Source organism: Melospiza georgiana, chromosome 10 (genome assembly GCF_028018845.1).
Source record: "Melospiza georgiana isolate bMelGeo1 chromosome 10, bMelGeo1.pri, whole genome shotgun sequence".
Lineage (NCBI taxonomy): Eukaryota > Metazoa > Chordata > Aves > Passeriformes > Passerellidae > Melospiza > Melospiza georgiana.
Window position 1 is genome coordinate 16,332,114 of NC_080439.1, and position 11,185 is coordinate 16,343,298.

General features: G+C 41.2%; 1 protein-coding gene across 2 annotated transcripts in view; it reads right to left on the reverse strand.

The window, feature by feature from the left end:
- The window catches only part of NYAP2 (neuronal tyrosine-phosphorylated phosphoinositide-3-kinase adaptor 2), a 135,107-nt gene extending 128,381 nt beyond the window's left edge, over window positions 1-6,726 (reverse strand). Inside the window, exon 1 of one of the 2 annotated variants that reach the window (XM_058031629.1) lies at window positions 6,619-6,726. The gene's annotated coding sequence lies outside the window, so the exon portion shown is untranslated. Of the gene's footprint in view, window positions 1-5,880; window positions 5,985-6,618 lie in introns of those variants that run through there. The other variant, XM_058031630.1, reaches the window with a different exon arrangement.
- Window positions 6,727-11,185: the final 4,459 nt, after the last annotated feature.

Here is an 11,185-nt window from a genome sequence, read left to right on the forward strand (position 1 = left end):
CTAAGAATGGACATGAATGTCCAGCTGAGCTGGGACCTTCAGAACAGACCCAGAATCTGTATTCCAGAGGTATGAGAGACACTGGGGTGTAGCATCCCCAGCTAAACACCTTGGAGCAGAAATACTTTAGACCCTTGGGTCATTCCTGGGTCTGTGGCAGGCAGCCTAAAAACTCTTCAGAAAGGCCCCAAAGGTTTTCCATTCATCAACAGAACTCCTGGGAATTGCAAGAGCTCTAGTGTATAGACACATCAGTAAATACTACAGGAGACTAAAGGCAAGGTAGAATTTCAAGAGACAGACTATCTCTAAAGTCTGTGCTGGATAGGACTGGATAAAACTTATTAAACTAGTAAAATAGAAGTTAAAAAAATAGGGCTGTTCCATCTTATTTTAAATACTGATTATTGTAAGGTCCAGAAGCATTACAAGCTTGAGTGGCATTACCTGCACACAGCCCCTTGAGAAGCCCTCATCCCCCAGGCAGGGAGTTGGTGCAGGAGTCTCTGAGAGCCTTGCTGGCAGAGCTGGCAGCTGAACTCAGCTCTCTAAGGCACCTTTGCTTATTCACTGCTACAGCATCCCTCCCTTCCCTGAAGAAGGATGGCGTGGCTTCTCGGAATCAGCCTCAGAACATGCCAACACTACAGCTAGAAAGGATCTTATTGAATAGGCAATAAGAATCCTGTCTGCACACAGATTTTAGGGGCAGGGTTCCTGTGGAATCAGTGACAAAAATCTTTCCCTTATTTCTTAGTACAAGGTTATATTTCTAATAATCATTACATAACTGGAGAGGTAAAATTCTGATCTAGGCTGGCACTGGTTAAAAAAAATATTAAACAATGTTAAGGATTCTATAAATCCACTCGGGGCCTTCAGATCTGGGCTCTGACTCTGAAAATACAAGGGATGAAAAGAGTAGAGAAATATATTTCTGCCCTTGAATGTTTTCCCCCTGTTTTGATCGGGGGGAACTTTTGAAGTGACAATGGCAAGAACAAGCAGCTAGTTTCAGGCACTAAATACTTTAAAAGCACACTGATAATTTCCCTTTTTTCTATCGTGCCTGCATATCAAAGTTACTTCTGTACAATGGTAACACAACTTTTAAAATCATAAAGACTCAGAGGATGCAAAGGGTCTTCTCCTATTACCTCTCCTGCCTTCCAAGAACAACCTTTTCTATCAACTAAGCCTGAACATGAAAATAAGGTTGATGTTGAGGGTCACTGAAGTGATCTTTAAGCATTTTCAAGCATGGATATAAGCATCTCCTACAAATCCCTGCAGGGTAAATGCAGTGAAGGAGGTCTTAGTGCAGCCCAATGTGCCTGCATGCCATTTCACACAGCTCTGACACCGGAGCTGGCTGGAATTCTGCTGGGCTGGAATATGCATTCAGCCATTCTATATGTTCACCATAAGTAGCACACTGTCTGCACAGGAGGATGTTGGAAGGCTGGCAGCGAGCTGAATAGACTCCATGAATGTTATGATTCTTCAGCAGACATAATTTCAGACGAATTCCTAACCCTGGTGATCAAGAAAAGTAAGGCCAGATATCAAAGCCCCTTCCTGAGTCTCTCTCTACAGCATGAAGGCCACAAGATTAAAAGCAATGCTAACAGCACAGACAGCTCTAACTCTCCTTTCTCTAAACTCCTCAAATGAGATCTGCTTTTTGATGGTTAAAATACGGGTTGTTTCCCCAGTAGATAGTTATTTTATTGTGTATTTCATTTTTGACTTCTGGTAAAACCTTTTTTCAGTATATGTTGAATTAAATTCAAATAAACCTGCACAACAGAGAAATGTCACCCTAGTGACCTGAATGCCAGTATTGTCATTAATTTCTGCAGTGACCATGGTTTATTTCTGAAATATAACAGGAAATTTTATACTGAAGATAACTTTAATAGGGTCTCAATAAATGCAGTTCTCATCCATTTTTCCCCAAGACACATGATATGCTTTACATTGCCTTTTGTGACTATACTGCATTTCTTCCCCTCATTTTTTCCTTTATTTTTAGAGGTCAGAAATGAGCTAAGAATTAAGGGTGTGCTGATTCTCCTTGTGTTATGATGTTTATTTTTTAAACAGGAGGATGAGGTCAGTCCAGTTGCAAAAGAATTAAATAAAAACCCGTTTTCTGCTTCATGAACTGAGGAGAGACTTTATATTCTGGTTTGCTACAGATTTTTTTTATTACTAAACATGCAAAAATTTACTATTTACTAAACAGATCAAGATCTCTTCTTTGTCTTAGCAGGGGCCCAATCTCACAGCAGTACTGAGCAACTGAACTCCTCCTGTGACTGTTAATCCTCGTGTGCTTGTGACAGCAAATTCAGTTTGGGGTACTCCTGGGGATAGCAGGGGACACACTGATATTTCAGAACCTTGAACCTGCTCTTATGGCACTAACTCTAAAAAGCTTCTGTGCAAGCAGCAAGCATCTTCTGATTCAAACACCTCGTACCTCCTGTATATGTGGTATTTTACAGTCTCACTATGTTTACTAATAGTGAGCAGTTGTGCATGCTACACTTAAGCAGGGATTAAAAATGCAAACAGCAGGAGCAAAAAGCTTAACTAATTACTGTAAACATTTTTATAGTCTTAGTATTCCTTGGGCAGCATGCCAGGACCAATTTTACTTACAGGTATTAATGCCACTTCAGAAAATATGTTACCTTGATAAAAGTGTTCAGTAGCTACAACAGGCCGCAATCAACACATACGGCCCCTGGAGTCCCATGCAGTGTCTGCCTGTCCCCTCCTTGGAAAATGGCTGGACAGCACTGATCAGCTTTTGAGCAAAGGTTCTGATAAACAGTAAACTCAGGCAGTGAGCAATTCCTAACCATTTGCCAGGGCAGATACAGGCACAAGCAAGGGTTCTATTTGAGTACATTCATATTTTATTAAAACTGTGCAAACGAAAATGGCTAAATAAGTCATGTAAGCTGAGGCCCCATAGTCCTGGTATCCCTAACATGCACACTGTAGTCAAGGACATTGTTAGCCAGTAACAAGGACTATATGCAGTCACCTATGTATTTGTAATCAAAGCTGATTTCAATGCATTTTATTTTCTGAAATCAAGCAGTCTTGGAAAATTCTAACTGACAGTTGTGGCACTTGAGAAATTCTTTAGACACTCCTTTCTTTTCCCCATCTCATTGTGAAGGAACAAAAGGAGACAACAGGGCACAGGAAAAGCCTTGGAGTTCAGCTATTGAAGCTAACATACTGAGAGGTCAACAAAAATTGTTTGGAGGAACTTGATTCTGACTGTTCACTGAGCATCTTTGAAAATCCATCTGAGCACAAGGACACAAAGAAGGAGTTTTCCATTAGGTACACTTTGCTTCTTAAAGACTAGCACTCTGTGAAACCTCACTGAGAAAAAGCCACAATCACACCCATCTTGCTCACTGACACCTGCCCCTTCAGGTACGCCCAGACCAGAGCTCGCACTGGCACAGCTCGTACATTCAGCTGTCAGCATGGGAGGAGTAAAGCAAGAAAGATTTATTTTCTTTTCCTTCCCTGCCAATGCATCTGGTTTACTGGCAAGGGCAAGCAGTCCCCTTCCTGGTTTGCCTAAAAATATTTGCATAACTAAATTCAAGATCATTGTATTGATTCAGGTACAATTTCTGTGAGAGCAGAGTGCATTGTGTTTCACAGGACATTTGCATACCTTACTTCTAATCTAACCCTTTGCTCTGATGCCTCACACACAGCATTTTGGATCAAACCACCTCCTTTTCACATGATCAGTGTGCAAAAATATTGATTTCAGAATATGAGTAATCAGCTGAATATCACAGTATCCAAGCAGTGCTACATGTGAAGATTCTGACATGCCATTCTCTCTTATTCACATCAGGATCCCCAAAATATCGTTGCTTTTCAGCTTGCTTGACAGCCATAAGCTGCAGCTGTGCTGCATTGAAAATTGGCAATGCTGACATTTAACTGAAGGAGCTTTTTAAAGTAATGACAAAGGCACTGATTGCCTTCTTCCAAACCAGAGAGATTTAAAAAAAAAAAAATTTAGCATAGAAGAAGAGACCATGGAAAAACAAGCGTGGGCTTGCCCAAAGTCCTGAGTCCAATCTCAAATGTATAAAGGCCTACTACACACCTCTCCAGTACTGCCTGATTCCCTCCCAAACACTGCCTCCTCTCTTTGAAAGAACATCTGCTTTCTCATTACCTTTTAACTCCCTCCACTAAATTCATTACATCAGAAGGATTCTGCACAAACAGGGATAACCAGCCTTTCAACCCTCGAGTCTGAGCTGTTGTAGTCTAGCTTCTTGCAAGAATAAAAGCAGACAGGCCAGCCGTATCCAGTTTTTACAAACTGCTGACCACAGCAGCACTAATAAGGACCTAATGGTATTGGGTGTAAAAAAAAATACTTTCAGTGAATCAAGAAAAAATTAATGAGAGAAAAATATACAAGAGAGTACTTTGCAGAACTCTGTCTCCTATTATAACTGTGCTTTATATCAAGTGATATTTTAAATACCCAAACAAGTGAATGTGATGAGACAAGTTGCTAAGAAATGCTTTTTAGAGATGTATTCCCTGCTCATTCTTAACAATAAAATGACATTTCTGTTTTCAGATACAGTGATGCCAGAAACTATAATGTCAAAGAGGAAGACCTTCTGAAATAGATCAACTTTCCTACTTCATATCATTTGACAACTACATATGCAGCTATTTAAAGAAAAACAATCAAGGAATCACTACTGTCATTTGAAAGTAAAAAATACACTTCATATTCTGGCTAGGATTGTAGATTATATACCTGGTGCTCATTGTATTGCACAGCATGAGCTCTAGCACCTGGGTGAAATCATTACAGCTAAGTGGTGCTGAGCCCTTCACTTAAAGAGGTTAAAAGTGTCTCCTTCAGTAGACTGAAATTGCTACTGCATGGGTTTAAAGGAATAGTCAATTTCTGCAGATGTCCTACCCTTCATAGGGGAAAGCTGTGTTCCCCATAGTTTTAAGAACTAAAAAAATTAGCCTGGGCCTTGAACTTTGGCCCTCTTTCAGGGTGCCTTCTGAAAAGGAAAAAGGTCTTTGTTAACAATGACTCCTCTATGACTCCAGGATGTAAAAGCTGTTGTTTACTTTGCAATAAAGCACTTCTATCACTTTTATTCCCAGAGGAAAATAAGGCCTCCTCCTAAACGTGTGGATGCTGGACAATTGCAAACCTAGATTCAGAATGGCCAGCACTAAAGTGCAATTATGACTTTTTATCATCCCATTATTATGCAGACTACTTATAAATAACAACAAGAAATAAAACCACACAATAAGCAGACATATACACACATTGTCTATGCAAATAGGAGTGCTTTTGGACTCAGAAGAAATAATGAGCTTGTTGCTGATGGACTTATTTTTTTTCCTCCTCTTTAAGAAAATGAAATGGAGATTTCACTACCAGCAGCATCATCATGTTAAGATGCTGTAAAATATTAATGTTGCAGTGGGTCTGATAAGTGACTATCATAGATGTTAGAAATTATTTCAATTAATTCATCAGAAAATACAAAAAGAATGGTTTTAATTATTTAACAGTGCTTTTTACAAAAAAAAAAATCAGCTGCACAATGTCTTTATTGCAAGCACAATCAACATGTGAAGTACACAAAACCAGTCAAATAGACTTCAGCTTTTAGTTTAGCAATGGCTTCATTAATACCTTCTAAAAATACATGCAACCTCATCACTATGCATTCTGACAACTCATTATTTCATTTTGTAATGTTATTTTTTTCATTCTAATTAGCACCATATTTTATTAGCATGCTCATATGATGTATTAAAACAAGTACGTACCAAAATTCAAGTCCACGGGGACCGCTAAGTGCAATAATCAAAGGTGACTTTTGCCTGTAAAAGCCCTTTCCTGTGGTTATCTCAGTGCAGTCGGAAGGGATATTTCAGCACCATAAGAAACAGATTTTCAGTTAGGCTCAGTTTTTTTCTTCAGTTAAAGTGCATTAAATCTTGTCGGCAGAATTGCCCAGATTGTAGAACTCGACATTACTATAAGTCAATGTGTTATGTTACAGATCTTCTTAACATACGATTAAAATGGCATGGAAAGTTTGGCTTTAAAAATGAAGTGGAAAGAAAAGACAGGTGCTTGCTTCTTTAAATCCACATTCAGAGAGGAGAGGGTACGAATAATGGGAGGGTATAAACAACACCCTGCGTTGAGGTCCAGCAGAGAAGAAACTGGATGATTTTTACCCACTTTACAACACAGACGATTACAGCACCATCATATGCACTAACACAGAGATTTCTAAGGTGCCTCATTTGAATATGTTCTGTGGAGACAAAAAGAAAGGAATATAAGGAACAGCAAATATCCTATCCAAATGGCTTCTTGCAGCAGGAAAGATGCTTGCTCGTTCATTGCCACTTACAGAAGGTCTGAAACAGTCTGGCTCGTGGCATCGTCTCTGTCTCTCCCCCGTGACTACAGGCAGGCTTGCTCTCTCCAGCTGCCCGGGTCCGTGGATGCTGCTGCTGATTAATCAGGGATTCTCAAACAAAGAGCAAGCCTACCTTCGGGTGCCAGCAGGACTGTGGGGCTCCTCTCCCGCTGCAATCCGGCTGCAACCAGCATCCTAGCACCTCGGACAGCTCCGCCGCGCCGGGCCCATGGACACGCGGCACGCCGGAGCTGGGGCGCGCCGGAGCCGGCGCGGCAGCCGCGTCGCTCCCGCCGCCGAGGCTCGGGCGCCGGCACAGCCTCCTAGCTAGGCAACAGTCTCGCCCTTATCGCCACTGCACTGAAGTCTGATTAGCAAATAATCCAGTGGGGGGGAGAGGGGAGGAATCTGCATGAGCAGCACTGTACATCACATGGAGTCTATAGGTAGGAAAGAATATGAAACAACGCCCTTTCCCCCTCCTTCTCCCTTCCCTAAAAAAAAAAGAGAAATTGTTCTTCCACGGAGAATGTATTAGTTAACCTTTAGCCCATATTATGGCTCAAGGAAACGAGTAGCCACTTAAAAGCAACACCTAAGCCTCGGTTTGATACCTCACATTGATGTATCTTTTGCACTCACCCTCACTGAAAAGCAGTGCAAGGCACACAATTACTGCTGACGCAGATGAGAATGCTGCTTGGGGAAGGAGGGGAGGAGCTTCTCAGCCCATCAAAACAACCTCCCACCACCTGCTCCCATTGCACGAGAACAAAACTACGCAGCTTGGACAGACTGAGCGTGACATTTATGCCATTTGCCTTATATTGACATGCACACTCTGGAAAGAAGCATTCTGTTTGAAAAGCATTCAGGGTGAAACTACACAGTTTTATGCTCATCCGGAATTTGTGTAATGGTTTGGAAGAAAACATTTCCTTTCTTCTGAACCGGATCAATCTGTGTTATAGCTCCTCCTTGCAGAGTATGTGCAGTTTTGCTTTCTCTCCCCCAAACCTGCAGCCTGGACACAAAGCAAAAGCGTTCACTCCCTGCTCCAAAGCCAGGGAAAGGAGCGATGGCTGAATGTGCAGAGATTGCATTATCCCATTGTCAAATGACCTTTCATTCTTTCTTCTTTGAGTTACAGGCATATTTTTCTCTAGCATAATCTTGATTCTGATGTTACAGTAACAGTTGAATTTATTCCTAAAACTAATAATAGAAATTATGGTCATGGAATGAAATCCTTTCAAAGTAATGCATGTTCACATGAAAAACTCTGCTGGTACATAAATAAGACCTCACCTTCAGAGCACAGGAGAACTCTGCAGATTTACTACCCCAAAACTGGAATATCAACATTACCCCACATTCAACAGCATTCAAGATAGCCGACTAGACACATTGAAAAACACAGTGAGCACCATGCATTGGAATCACAGCCTGAAGAAAGCCTGATACTAAAACTGTCTCTCATATTCACTGCTGTTTCATTCCATATGTTTCACTGCAATAATAGTGCATGTCCCAGTACACCTCTTGCAACCCCATGAAACAGGGAAGTGAATTTTCCTCATGACATCCCAAGAGACCATTTCAAAAGAAAGGGTTAGAAAGCCAGAAGAGCAGGGTTTGAAAATATGGAGCGCATTTCTTTCTGTTAAGGAAAAAGATCTGGAAGGGAAGTACCTACAGTGTAGAACTGGAGGCAGTCCTGTTAAGAGAGCTCCTTCCCTAGCCCAGAGGCTAGCCCCCAGCTCTGCTTCTGATTTTTTACTTCCTTCAAGGATACCTTAAGAGCAGCTGTGGCCATATGGTAATTGGGAAACTTTTTAATTTTCATCAGCTGGAGATTCCTGTCACATAATAGCCTCTTATTCCCAATACTTTTCCAGAATTAAAGACCTTCTCTATCTCTGCCCTAAGTCATGCACTGAAAACAGAGAAATTCCACAGTCAAACTTCTTTCCAAGTTACTTTAAAAAGGCTATCACTAAAGTCATTACAATTTCATAAGCAACTTGAAGCACTACTACTCTTAAAGTGTGAAACACTTGCCTATGTCTTCACTGCATGGTTCATCCCAGTAACTGGATTCCCTCAGATACAATCCTGACTACCTATGTTATTGCATCTTTTGGCAATTTCCATATCTTCTCATTCTTGCATCTAGGAATCATGGGTTCCTAGGAATCATGCGTCCATCTGCTGTGGAAAGAAACATCCTTTTTTCTTTCCAGTAGAATTGTGGGAAGGGCACTGGCGTTACAACATCTGCAAGGCTGGCAGTTCCATTCCTGGTATTGCACATAAAAGTTTATGATTTAGGGCACAATCCATGAAAAAAAGCACCTACAGACTTGAACATGGCATTTCCTGCATCAATGACAGAGGGGCTGGATCAAAGTTCAGGTAACATGTTTTGTGTTGATCATTGATTTTTCCACAGGTTTCTGCAGAACAGTGCTACTCACCTTTAAACATCTTTAACAACAACCCTAATGAACCCACAAATGACTTTCACTCCTTGGTTATAAAAGAAGTCTAGTCAGCACAAATATATGCACCTCCACAAATTACTGCCTGTGTTCTCATGCTGCAGAGGCCAACACCTGCCTTCCTGAGCTCCAAAAGCCAGCAGTGGAGAACCATGCATTCCCCACAGTAACTGCCAATCCTCTCTTCCTATCTCCTTTGCTCCACATCCTTCCCAGAGTTTACAACCACTCAATTCCAGCAGATTCCACTTGCATTTTCTTTAAATTTCTGAAGAACATGTGCAAGGCTTCATTACATACCTGAAAGATTGACCCATTTTATTTCTGTATGTGTACGCACATTCTCACACATATATAACAAATACACATAGAGAGAGATGTGGCTTGACCTGTGGTTGACATTTGCAAACCAGGAAAAGAGAACATGCAAAACGTGCTGTGGAACTGCTCATTGGCAACTACTCAAAATTGTTGTGGGACACCCCAGTCTCTGCCTGGCCATGCTGGCAGTGGGCTGGAGCACAGAATATGTAATGAGGAGACAGAAACCTCTGCAGGAGGCTCCTTTGTCCAGGGCATAACAAGTCCTTTCAGCCTCAGTGACAGGTTGAGGACTTGCAAGGCCTGAAGATTGCAGGCAGCACAGAGACAAAGGGCTTTCAGGAGGAGGAGTATACTCATTTAAGATCCTAACTACCACTTAGTGACTGAGAGAGACAGTCTGCCTGTCCCTGAAGTAAGAGAAGCTTGAGGACAAATGGATTAGCATCAGTGCCACTGATTCAGTCTCTGCTTGACTGGTGAATGGAGGAGAAAGGTTCTCCAAAAAAAGCAAATCCCAGGGCTGTTTCCAAGCCTAAATCTGATAACATCTGAGTTGATACACAGACTGTTATGTAATTATTTACATTTAGGAGGGTCAAAAGGTGCTTAGATTTTTATTTGGATTAAAACAGAGTTAATAAATATTTTTGAATGGAAATGGGTTAATTTGGTAAGCCCAGAGCTTACCATAACTTGGACCTTAAGCAACCATCTCTTTTGTTTGTTCATGCTCTCAGTACCCACCTACCATCATGCTAAGCAAAGGGAAAACTTAAAGATCTATTTGCAATTAGTTTTCAACCTGACACGCTGAAATACTAAATGGAGCCTTCAAGGCTGCTTTTCCCAAATTGTTTCATTCTATGCCCCAGATAAGCTTTAACATTCATGCTTTTCCCCCTCAAGCATTCTCATAAACCATTGAAGTTCTGCAGTTGCTCCCTCTCCCACCCTTTTGCCCTTCTCTCACTCCTCACACACACACTGCTGCCATGGCAAGTAAAACTACTCACACAATGAGAGAAATGGAAGCTCTCAGTGCTCCACTGCAGCATTTGTTTCAGCTATTTCCCATCCCTCTGTAGCATTCTTTCACTTCCCTGGAGCACACTAGCTCTATCCCTCCCAGCACCAGACTATCCACCACCACCATGCACATTTCTCTCCTCAGAGTTCTTAGAGGATTCTTCTAAAGCTAAAACAGTAGAGGGGTCCCTATTCATGTAAAAAGCCAATTAAAGTTAAATGCTTAACTGCCATCTGTGCCTTTAAGAAAAATCTCTTAATTTTCCCCAGTGATCAGGTTTTTTCACATGGGACCAATTTTGCTGTTATTGCTTAGGCAAAATTCCCATTGAAGTCCACAGGGAACTTTGCCTGAATACAAAATATGGAGCAAAACCTTGTGCTTATTTGCATAGACCACAAATCACAAAGATCACATCCTGATGCAAGTGATTTATCCTACATGACAGCTAGCACAACTAGGCTATTTTTAACCATGATTTTTTGTAAAATATTTCATGATATTTACCATTCAAAAAAGAGTCAATTGATTCTTTTTTCTTAAACTGGATTAGATGGAAAGATTCTGGCTGCTTTCCAAACCCCTTAATTACTAAATGGTACATTTTCCACAGAAATGTTAAGCTATAAGTAGTTCTTCTGGAGCCAGTTAGCTCCTAGCTAAAATCAATTAAAGCTGGTAAAGATACATTCTATGGTCAGGTCCCAAATACAGACATCTGTATTTATAGCACAGTGGTTGCTGCTAAAATCCTCCAACAGAGATGCAGTTGCACTGGCAAAACTGTGCTTTCACTGTTCAGCTCATACAGGGGGCAGTAGGTAGGTTTATTACTCCAGGATAATCCC